Below are 12,263 nucleotides of genomic sequence, written 5' to 3' on the forward strand. Positions count from 1 at the left end.
CCCATCTCTTTATCTATACAGAAGGATATTTTGTGGTTTAAACATTTCAGTCCAGCTGTGAGATCCTGGGATGCCAAGAACTACATATAGCTGTGAAGCATTCACCCATGTATATAAAAATTTCAGGACTGGCAGTAAGTACTTTAAAGACCACTCTGACAACATACAAACAGCATCAAAGCCACTAATTACAAATGGCCGAGGCTTTCTGTGAAGAGCAGGCAGGCATCAGAAAAACATAAATAGCAGAGTGGCTTCTCATTTCTTCAAATAACCCTGGAAAAACCCAAACACATGGTAAGGATTACAGATCAGCCTTCCTGACTTTGGCTTAAGAGACTCAGCAAGTTTCCATTTATGCTCAGTGTTGAACTGTGAATACAGATAATAGATTTGCATGAGTTTAGAAAACTATGATCCCATTAGCTGTCATGTTTGTATCACTCCTTCCTTCCCAGTAGCTCAGGATGGCTAACATGGATTTTCTCAATTTTATCCTGATAACAACCCTGGCAGATGGGTTTTCAGCTGAAGGTTACTCCGTGGAATGTGAACCTAGGGTTGCAATACATGTACAGTTACTTGGGAGTAAGTCCCATTGAACTCAGTTGGACTTCAGACTACATACGCTTAGAACTGCATTATACAGTAAGTCTTCCCAGTTCCACAATTTATCCACTACCCCACGCTGGCGATGCAAGAGAGAGAGAGAAAAAGAAGAGATCAAGACATTTTGCCAGATAACACTTGAATCAGAAACCTCATGAGAAACTGGGAGCCCAATCCTATGCATGTCTACTCAGAAGTAAGCCCCATTATAGTCCTCTTCCAAAAAAACATGGACAGGATTACAGCCTGGGACCCAGTACAGTGAACTACCAAGATGTTACAGTAGTGCTTTGGAGCAGCATTGAGGGCACCAATCACCTTTATTATTATTTATTATTATTAATGAGACAGCTCCCTTATCTCTTACTGTGCATACAAATTAGACTTTTCTCCAGAAACCCCAAGGGGCAAAAATCCCTTTAAGTTCCAGCAGGAATCTTGACTTCTCAGTGCAAGTTTTCCAAAGATGCTCCTGCCACCCTGAGTATCCCTCTCTTTCTCTCAACCTTCAGCTGCCAAGCTGCCTGACAAAAATCTCAAGCAACAGATTCATTGAGCACATCAAATGTCAAGCTGGAGATAAAAAATCCAAGGAGAGCCAGCTTCCTTTCTAACATGCAGCTGCATGGTTATGTGATATGCAACTGACAGAGGGGTCCTAGAAGTTATGGAGTCAAGTCACACCGATCATCTTCACAAAGCTAAAGACCGCAAGACCTAACAAAAATCATATCGTCTCTGCACACGTTATGTTGGAGAGACATGAGCAATCCCTTCCTTTGTTTTGATCTCCTTGAAATACATCTAGGTGACATGCTTGATGTCTCTTTAAAAAAAAAAAAGCACTCCAAGTCAAGAAGAAAAGAAAAAAAAACACAGATTGCACTTTCACATGTCACAAAAACTGCCTTGGAATGAAACCAGCACACAGGAAAAAAAAATGGCTTGTATACTTAGGGCCCAATCCTATCTAACTTTCCAATGCCAATGTAGCTGCAATGCAGCCCCAAGGACAGGAGGCCTTTGTGACTGCCCTCTCTGCAGGGTGCAGTGTACACCCCATTGGCACGGCTGCATCAGCGCTGGAAAGTTGGACAGGATTGGGCCCTGTGTTAACCAAAGCAAGAATGGAATTTTATAAGATTTTGATTCTTCTTTAAGCACTGAGTCATGATCTCTCCTCAAAGTAATTCAGAGCTACAAAGCAAAAAAGCTCCTTGTCTTGATTTACTATATGTACACCATAACTTTTTACCGTAAAGCTCACAGTGGCATTCATTTCCTAACCAGTTACTGAATGATAAGACCCAGACCTCCCACTGGCATAACTGGGAGGAGGGTCGGGGGGAAATGCCCCGGGGCTCCACCCAGTGGAGGGCACTGCCACATCTCCCTCTCCCTCCCAATGCCTTTTTTTTTCCCCTTCAGGCCCTTTTACCAGGCCTTAGAAGGTCTTTAGGGGCCTCTGGAAGGCCTAAAAACATCACTTGGTTTTCTCTTATTCCCACTGTTATGAGATTAGGTTGTTAAGCAAACATTCAGTCCAATCTAGTGCCTTTGTTGTGCAAACAGACACTTGCTGGCTGCACAGGCTACTGGAGATCGATTGCCTCTTCTTTGCATTAAGAACCTCTTTGCTGTGCAAACAGACACTCTGCTGCAGTCTATGGGAGACCTGACTGCCTCATTAAGAGCCTCTCTGTTGAGCTTTGACCTCTGTTGTATGTGCGGTCCGTCATTAAGCGAAAGGTGGTTAAGTGACACATGCCTGTATTGCAGTACCAAAAAAAGATAGACTTGGTTTCAAGCTGAGCTCTATTCTCTGCCGTAGGAAGCACAGCCACTGACAACTGTAAATAAATATCTATTGAATGTACAATTATTTTCTTTGGTCTGGATTGGGTTTGTTTTTGGATGCAGACAAAGGGCAGGGACATGGCCTGTTGTCACATTCTCCTCATCCCTGGTCTAAGGGCTTTCCCATCTCATGAAATACAGCTGACATTTCAATCCACAGTAACCTATTTGCAAAGTATTCATTTGCTCCTTTCTTTATGAGCATCCAATGAAAGATTGTCATTTTATGATCCATTAAAAAGATGAAAAAAAAAGTTAAATAAAAACCATGAAAGACATTTGCTGGAAGCAATAAATAATTTACCTCTAATTTCCACGCACTGAAGATTAAACTGGCAACTGCTCAAAAAGTTATTAAAATGATGGTGACTAAAGAGGTTTTCAGTTCTGAGATGCAAGCAAGATCAAAAGTAACTAAAACACTAACACAAGTTTCAGGATTTGGGAAGTTAGAGATGTAACTTGGGAAGTTAGAGATGTAACCAAAATTAGATTTTGTTCAAACTATTTTTAATGAATACCGTATATAGATGTTAGGAGTGGACCTCAACAAGTGGGAAACCCTGGCCTCTGAGCGGCCCGCTTGGAGGCAGGCTGTGCAGCATGGCCTTTCCCAGTTTGAAGAGACACTTGGCCAACAGACTGAGGCAAAGAAGGAAGGCCCATAGCCAGGGAGACAGACCAGGGACAGACTGCACTTGCTCCTGGTGTGGAAGGGATTGTCACTCCCGAATTGGCCTTTTCAGCCACACTAGACGCTGTTCCAGAATCACCTTTCAGAGCACGATACCAGAGTCTTTCGAGACTGAAGGTTGCCAACAATAATATAGATGAAAGGGGTTTTTTTTACTATTAAAAGTCTTGACCTTGATAAAAATCAGGAACATATTGCATAGAAAGCACTGGCCAAATGATGGATTATTCATATAGCCATAAGGCTGGGTTGGAGGACAGGTTAAGCTGATTGCTCTCAGTTAGGCTGAGTCATTATCCATCACCACTGAAAAAGGCTATACAACCAATAAATGCTTTAGTTCACCTGCAGAAGTTACTAGCCCATAACAATGTTAACTAGCCTGTCTGCTCATGCATATTTAGGTTAGTAATTTGTGCAATAGCAATAGACTGAATGGGGAGGGGAAAAAACCTAATCCATCGACAAAAGCTTAATGACTGGTTACTTGGAGTCAATTTAAAGCCCAACCCAGGGCGTTTGTTTGGCTGGCACAGGTCCCTTGTGCTGGCCCAGCAGTGCGCTGAAAGTACTGTAAGGCACCTTGGCACCTTCTCGAGAGCTGGATAGGCCCATGGATGGCGGATCTGCAGCCAGAACAGAGAGTTTGCGCCAGTCAAGAAAGGTAGGGACAGGGTGGCGGGAGGGCATTCTGGGGGTGAGGAAGGAGTGGTTTTGGGCAGGAGACGTGGACCAGGAGGCAGACTGGGCCTGGGAGGGGGTGGGAGAAGCAGTGGCAGCGCAGGCTGAATCCTAAAGGCCATCCCTGGCCAGGGCAACCTTACACAGGCTGCTTGGATTTGCACCAGTGATTTCACTGTTGCAGATCTATGTAGCCCCACAGGGGTGGCTGCGGCATTATTTGGGGTAAGGGGCAAAATATCCCCTTACCCCGAGTTGCCCTCCAGCCACCTCCTAAAATGGGTTGGATACAGCACAGTTCAGTTGGCTACAGCCTGGTCATTCCAGTGCAAGTTAGGATTGAGCTGCCTGGCAGAAATTCTGTGCACATTTTCCTGCCAGTAAGCTCCATTGACTATAATGGTACTTACTTCTGAGCAGACATGCAAAGGCTTGGGCTTTTATACATGCCATTAGTGACCAGGCGAATTGTTATTTATAAGCCTCAAACAAGAGTTCAGGAGCTCAGATCTAACACTGGAGGAAAGGACAATGTTCAATGCCTTGCATGCACACCGATGTTGCATACAGAAGTCCCATATCCGACCCCCAGAATCTTCTGCTTAAGAAAAACATCAGGAAGGAAGGTTGAGAAAGGAAGGCCCCTGGTTTGATACTTTGAGGAGCTACCGGGCTTTGATACTTTGGTTTGATACTTTGAGGAGCTACTTTGAAAAGACCGGGCTAGATAGTACAGTACTAAACTAGATGGCCGGAGTACAGTACTGGGTTGGACAAACAATGGACTGACTCAGTTTGGGGCAGTTTCATTTGAACTAGAAGCGTCTGTTTTAGAAGGGACAGTACTCTCTGCACCAATTTTTGAATGGAGCAGCGATCTCTGCTCTCGACAAAGCCCTAATGAGCAGGACATTCAGACTCTGGGACCCCCATGTTCCACATAAGCCCAGCAAAGAAGGCTTTATAAACTCTTCAGTGTCCCTGGAAAATTGAGCTTGTGCAACCAACTCTAGATTAGCAATGATTTTCACAGAGTTGCAGTCAAAGTGTGTTACTCATAGCCAAACGTCCCCAGTGGCACTCTAAACGTAACCCGTCTTGTCAAATAACTAAGAAGTCCTATTGGCTCCATTTCATATTAGATAGGGTTGTGGGGTTTTTTAAAAAGCTTGCTCAAAGAAGCAGGCCAATGTTTTTGAAAGCATGCTTAACTATACCATATGCCTGCATAAATCACAAACAAGTTGTAGGGTTCACTTCAGCCCTGTTTTCCTTTCCTTCAAAACACGCTTATTGGTATTTATCCAATTTGTTCTGTTCTCCCTGCCAAATTGCAGGTTTGAGATCTCAACTAGGCGGAAGGACAGCTGCGCTATTGTTGACCGTCTCACAAAAATAATAAAAAAGGGTTGCAGATACAGCCCAGATCCCCAGAAGAAACCAGTGACAGCTGCCTCACTGGTCATTAGAACAGTCATGGAAAAAAGCAGGGTTTGGAAGTCTTCAAAAGTAAAAAAAAAAAAAGAACATTTTTTCTCTTTGGGAAGATTGAATTTAAGCCTCATTTTTTGTTTTTGTGCAAATGGGATCTAAAAAAAAAAAATTACAGTGCTTCCCATTTCATATTCTCCTACTCCCTCCAACCTTCAAACCATTAAATTTCCCCCTTCCACAAAAAGCCCCAGATAAATATATAATGCAGTGGAGATTATTTAACTTCCGTCAGTGATCTCAGGTGGTGGATTTTGTTCTCTTTTTTTTTTTAAATGGGTCTTCCCCCACCCCTTCCTCAAATGCCTTTTATAGCAATTTCCCAGCTGTTCCAGGCTGGGCAGTCATAGATCAAGCAAAGAACAAGTCCGAAGACAAGATGCCACTTCTCTGAAAAGAGGGATGTTTCCAAGCTCATCCCAGCACCTTCAAATAATGAAACATCTGGGTGGGACTAGCTGAAATGCCCTTTGGAAGAAGAAATCAATCTCCCCGGCTAATGGCCATTTGGCTCTCTTTCCCACATGGGTGGTCTGTTCTATATTCCTCCCCTCGACCGCCTTTTCAAACCCAAGAAGCCAAGTTATTTCAAAGAGTGTGTTGTTTTTTCCCCCTGCCTGAACCAAACACTATTGTTGGAATAGCAAAGTCGAGAGACTGCGCTAGATGGAGCAGACTAATGAGTAGGGGGCACATGTCTATAGATAACAGCTCTGAGACTACGCAGCTGGCTTTGAGGGTTTGTCCACCAGCACATTGTTAATTATTTAAAGGAGAGGACAGAGGGAACCATCGCCACATCTGTCACTCACATCCAGGCAGAACCGCCACGCATTGCAGGACCAGATGTGTTTGTTCGGAACGTATACTAACTAGCTTCTTAATGGTTCGGAAGCCTTAGCCAAAAGTTAATTAGGCAAACACACTGAACATTCGTCACCTTGCATGGCAGCCCTTTCTCTGCCTGCCTTAAAAAAAAAAAAAAAAAAAACAGAATAAGAAAAACTTTGATCAGTTCACAGAAGTGGGATCTCAACCAATAGGAGAAAAAACAGCAGAAAATTGGGGGGAGAATTGAAGTTGCTCTTCTGGAAATGTTGTTTTTTTTTTAAAAAAAAGCATCAGGGTTTACAACAATTCAAAGATTTCACATTGCAATTAACTGCAATTGGCTGTTCCAAGTTTGGGGAGTGGGGTGTAGTACAAACAGGGAAGACCCCTACCGCACCGTAAGGACTAAAACGTTAATTGTGTCCTAAGTAGGGGTGGTCGAAAATGGTTTTATTTTTTCACAGATTTCATGATTTGAAAAAGGCAGAAAGAGGTGTTATATGTTTTTATATCTAAGTTTGTGCATTCCAAGTTCTCATTTTTATTAATTTTAAAAGCTTTAAAAAGTGTAATAGGTAGGTGATATAAGTCAGTGGTTCTCAAACTGATGGGTCGCAACTCACCAGCAGGGAGAACCACTGCCCCTTTCTCTTTAAGGGGCAGGGGTAGGGGGAAGGCAGCGACTTGATTCTCAGGACTGGGCCGCTGTGGGGGAAGAGGGGGCTTTTTTACCATGCCTTACCTGCTGTCAGGGGGTGTGGGGAGCCCCGCAGAGCATTCTGCTGGTCTCCTTGCGGCTTGTGGAAAGTAAAAGAAATCTATTGTGACCCACTTCCAGTTTCATGATCACAACTCAGAAGTGGGTCAGCCAAATCCAATGCTTCCTGGTGCCTGGATTAATAGCAGCGCCAAAATGGGAAGCCACTGGAGGTCTCCTTGGGGGCAGGGGACTTTTATTCCCTTCCGCTGAGAAAAGCCCCAGCCTCTGCAATGGGTTTCCTCAAGTCTATGGCACCTAATACTTTGGGTTGGGCTTGCAAGCCCTGAACAGAGCTTTGAATCTGGTGAACGAGACTTCTGCCAATCCCATTCCAGGGCCAGTCCCTTCCCCCATTCCGCTTTCCCACTCCCTCCCCCCATCCGAAAAAGGTGCTCCACTGGCTGGCAGCAAGACTTACCATTGGCTACGCCTTCCTAGCACTGAGGCCCAGCATCAATGCTCCCTCCTCACCCGGTGCCATAAACATGCTTTAAGATATGTTTACAACACCCACTGCTAGTGCTGGACTTGTGGCCATAGACTTGGTCCCTTAAACACCAAAATGTGGTGTTTTGTGTTTTTATGTTGTCATCAACAAAAACAAACACCTCTATACCTATGGCACCTTAAAGACTAATAAATGTATTGTGTCATAAGGTATCACAGTACACTTGATCAAATGTATACTGCAAAGAGACTCACCAAAGTTGGCTGGAATAGATACAGGTTGAGTCTCATTATTCATGAGGGTTCCATTCCCAGAACTCACTGGATGGCAAAAATCACATTAAAGCAAATCCATTTAAAAAACAATGACCCTTTGCTAGGTGATTTAAAAACAGCCTTGCTGACCTTTCTGATGTAAGACAGAGTCATTAGGCAGACAATCCATCAATCAGTCTCCCTCCAGGAGCTTAGAAAGACTTCACTCTGGGACAGTGACCCTCCCTTCACCCACAGCAAAGTGTTTATCTTTCTTTCATGTGCTCAGGGGAAGGGAGGGATCACTTGCCTTGGAGTGAAGCTGTTCTAAGTGCCTGGAGAAAGAAAGATTGATGGTTTGTCAGCCAGCTGCCCTCTCTTTCCTTAACAAGAGTATTGTTAAAGGACTTTTTTCCTTTAATTTAAAGGGCCCTTCTCAACATACCACAGGTAAAAATTCATGGATAATTAGATTATACCTGTACACAATAATGCAGATTCTAAAACAGACTGTAAAACAAACAGCGGTTTTTAGACAGTGGGCCAGGAAGAACTGTGGGGGCTTCTGAAGGAGAAATTAGGCAAAAGAAACATGCCCCCTTAAAAAAAATTTTTTTTTTTTACTCCACGTTCCTGAACTGTGTACTTGAATTCTGGAGAGTTCTGAAATCTGGGAGTTATCCAAGAGCACCCTCTGAAAGGTTAAGTCTAAGAAAAATGTTGCTGGACACACCATGTGCATAAACTTCTCTGGATCATAGTGAAAAATGAGCTCATGATATCACTTGTGATATTTGCTTTTAAACATATCTAGGGTATCCGTATAATGAACATAGCAACATTACCGTCCTATTTACCTTGCTTTTGTGACACAAAGTGCTAAGTACACAGTGCTTTTTGAACATTTTAGCATCAGAAATGGTGCTAATGAAAAATCAGGGAGGGCAGAGTAACAAGGACAAGTTATATCTTTGCTGCCATGAGGCTTGGTGATGGGCACTATTGCAGATGGCTCTAAAAAGGACCATGGACAAATTAGTGGAGAAATTTCTTATAAGTCCTCGTAATCACATTGGCTGTGGGAACCTCCAGATGAGATGCAGGATTCCAGCTGCTGGAGAGGTCAACAGCAGAGGAAAGCTACTACCTGGGTGCTGTGTTTGCGGGCTTCACAGAGCAGAGACATTCCTGCCTTGGAGCGCACGTGGGGCAGCAGCAGCGCTTACCTTTGGTGACATTCCAGAAGTTTGGGGGTGACACAATGAAGCCTTCACGTCACCACCAATTGCTTCCGGAGTGCTGCAATTTGGAGCACTTTGGAGACCCAGGGAGGGTGAGAGGGCACTTCCATGCAAAAAATAACATGGAGCTCCACTCAGTGACAACACAGTAAGGGCCGGAGACTCAGGCAATGTGGGCATCCCCTCCAGAGTGTCACGCCCAGGGCAGCCCACACCAATTGCACCCACTTAGTGACACTACTGACACAGACACACCTGGCTGGACACTGCAGGAAACGGAATGCTGGACCAGATGAGCCTCTGGCCCAATCTAGCAGGGCACCTCATAAGTTCTTATGGGTGTTCACTGAAGGACAGTTAAGGAAGGATGAGAAGACAAACAGTCTGGTCTGATGCAAACCATGGCAGTCAACCGTTTCATGGGATAGCCTCATCTAACCTCACATGCAGTCTGATTTATCTACGAACCAGATCTCATCCCCCACATGTCTCAATGGTTTCTGGTTTATGGAGCCCACAGACCTTTGTCCTCCTCTGAAGCCGGATGTTGCTGCACACCAATAAAAACTAGATTTCAAAATCCACTTGATGTCATAAAGCATAGGTCTCGCACAAGCTTCCAAGTTGAGTCACGTACCGGAACATGCAGAACATTACACAGAGTCAGAGGAACAAAACAAGAAGTTTACCACAAAGACTGGGACTGCAGAATGGAGCAGCACAGAACTCAAAATGGAGTGTGATGGCATGCAGTGCAAGAGGCTGAATCAGGGACACTGCCAGCGTGGGTGCAAAGCACTAAGTTTTGCAGGCAGCCTCACCACGGAACGCAGGCAGCCCCTCTCCTTCAGAACCATTCCAGGTGGGGGAAGCAAAACAGAGGTGAATGCAGGGAGGCAAAAGCCTCTGTTCTGCCCCCCCCCAAAGGCTCTGAATGGGGAGAGGGAGGGGTTGCTTGCATGCCACGGTGAGGCTCCCTGCAAAACTTAAGTGTTTTGCACGCCCTCTAACTATGCCACTGGGCTGAATCATGCAATAACATAACCTGTAAACCATATTCCAATTTCGGTAGATCGAGGAAACCCAGAGGCAGGAAGGGGTTATCCCACACTACGTTCAAGGCTCTTAGGATGTCATACATGATGGCTGTTTGGCCCTGTTTTATTCTTGTAACAACCCTGTGAGATAGGTTACCCTGCACATGCCCGATCTCGTCTGATCTCGGAAGCTAAGCAGGGTCAGGCCTGGTTAGTACTTGGATGGGAGACCGCCTGGGAATACCGGGTGCTGTAGGCTTATACCATAGTCTTTCGAGACTGAAGGTTGCCAATCAGGTTGTGACAGAGAGAGAGAGAGAGAGAGAGAGAGATGTGGGTGAGTGAATGAGCTTAAGTGCTAAGCAGAAATATAGAGCCAAATCTCCCTGGGCCAAATCCCAAAATTCTCCACTATACCAAGAGTCATTATTGTACATGTGTAGAATATCATAGAATAGAAAATCTTAGAATATTCAGCTAAAAGTATCTGATTCTTGAACTGTAGCCAACATCTTTGTTTTAGTCATTTAGAGGGAATTTGAAAAGCGGAACTCCTCCAGATTAAATCATTCATAACAAACACTACAACTTATTACCCGGTCTAAAAGCAGACCAGAAGCATCTTCCACCTTCTTTGCATGTCCTCATAGTTGCTTAATAAAAGGGGCCACACACAATTAAGAAATGGATGCCTTCTTCAGTTATATCCTATCACCATCCCTACAAGCAAGTAAGGTTGCTTTGATCTTTTGTTGCATTTATAGCCCAACCCTCTGTGCCGGCAACAGAGGTGCAACAGTGCTGGCATGGGCTATGCAGTATAGCATGGGGATTTTCAACTGCTGGAGATCTCCATGGCATAGGTGGACATCTCTTCCCTTGCCCCAGGGTAAGTCCCAGCAGCCACAAAGGGTCAATGCCAGCAATATTGCTGGCACAAGTCCATATTAATCCATGCAGGCAGATTAGGCCTGGGAAGGGGGTCAGGATTTGGTGTGCACCGCTACCACCAAACCCACTCCTCTCCTCGGTCCAGTCCACCCCCATTTGCTCCCTATTCTGCCCTGCCCCCATCCCAAAGCTCACCAGATTATCCAACCCAACCTACCTCACATGGCTGGTGTGAGGATAAGGGGGAGGAGAAATGAAGCATGCAATACTGAGCTCCTGAGAGTAGCGTTTCTCTAACCTTTTGGCACCAGGACCCACTTTTTAGAATAACAATCTGTTGGGACTCATCAGAAGTGATGTCGCTGACTTGGAAGTGATCTCATGGCCTGAAGTGACATCATCCATTTAAGCTTCAAGGCACAATCAGCCAAGGTCCCACTACACAGTGCACTCATGCTGCTATTTTGCATGAATTCAACTCAGCTCAGCTCAGCTCAGAATTCAAACGTTCCAACTCAAAAGTCAAAGCAGAAGGCAGACTTGGATCCTTCTCCAACCACACAACCTTACCTCCTTTCCAGTGTTCCATCTCCCCAGCTATTTGAGGCAAAGCACCATGCCTCTCTCTCTCTCTCTCTCCCACTGAGAATCTACCCTGCCCAGCAGCTCTGTACCCTGCATTTTTAGCTCTGTATTTTCAACGGCAATCCCCTGGGGGCTGGGGATAAGAATAGGCCCTCAGTTTGGCTGTACTTGTCGTAAGAGGCGACTAAACAGCCACCGGGTAGATGGGACTCGTCAGCCTGGGAAGGCAGCTCATCTGAGAGAAGGAAAACTCTGATCCCAAACCTCCACTGTCTTGTGGCTACATCCAGTTATGGAAAAGGCTTCAGGTGTCAACCTCAAGGCAAAATCCGGAGCCGGAGTCCCTGAGCCAGTTCATGGCTGAATACAGTCACATTCTGGCAACTCCTGCGACGCCGCTGGAACCAACCGTATTGGCCTCTGCCTTTCCATTGGACCATTTCAGCGACGTGGAGAGGGGGGATTTGCTGCATGGGTAACAGCTTATCCTCCATACCTACTTTACCCAGGCTTTGTGCACTGGAGAGGACACTCTGTTCCAGAGTCACCATTCAGAGCGTGACACCATAGTCTTCTGAGACTGAAGGATGCCAATAAGATTTTCAACGGCAGCTGAGCTAGGTGCAATGTGACCCACCTGAAATTGGCTCACAACCCACTTAGCGGGTCCTGACCCACAGTTTGAGAAACACCGCATTAGAGATACAATACTTTTAAGTATTTCTCCCCAGAAAAGGATATTTGTGCATAAGCTGTTATTCAACAAGATAGCAAAGGAGAAAAAACATAAAGCCTGATTCAGCTTCCTTAGAATCTCAGTTAATTTTTTTTTAAACTCAAGTTTCTCGTCCTTATGGCTGCAGTGATATGCTTGAAAGCATATA

The 12,263-nt window shown here is 45.0% G+C and overlaps 1 protein-coding gene and 1 pseudogene across 1 annotated transcript in view; one reads left to right on the forward strand and one right to left on the reverse strand.

Moving 5' to 3' along the window:
- Positions 1-12,263, reverse strand: part of ANTXR2 (ANTXR cell adhesion molecule 2) — a 147,271-nt gene that overhangs the window by 76,299 nt on the left and 58,709 nt on the right. The window lies entirely within an intron of this gene.
- On the forward strand, positions 10,043-10,162 carry LOC136656299 (5S ribosomal RNA; annotated as a pseudogene).

Source organism: Tiliqua scincoides, chromosome 6 (assembly GCF_035046505.1).
Source record: "Tiliqua scincoides isolate rTilSci1 chromosome 6, rTilSci1.hap2, whole genome shotgun sequence".
Lineage (NCBI taxonomy): Eukaryota > Metazoa > Chordata > Lepidosauria > Squamata > Scincidae > Tiliqua > Tiliqua scincoides.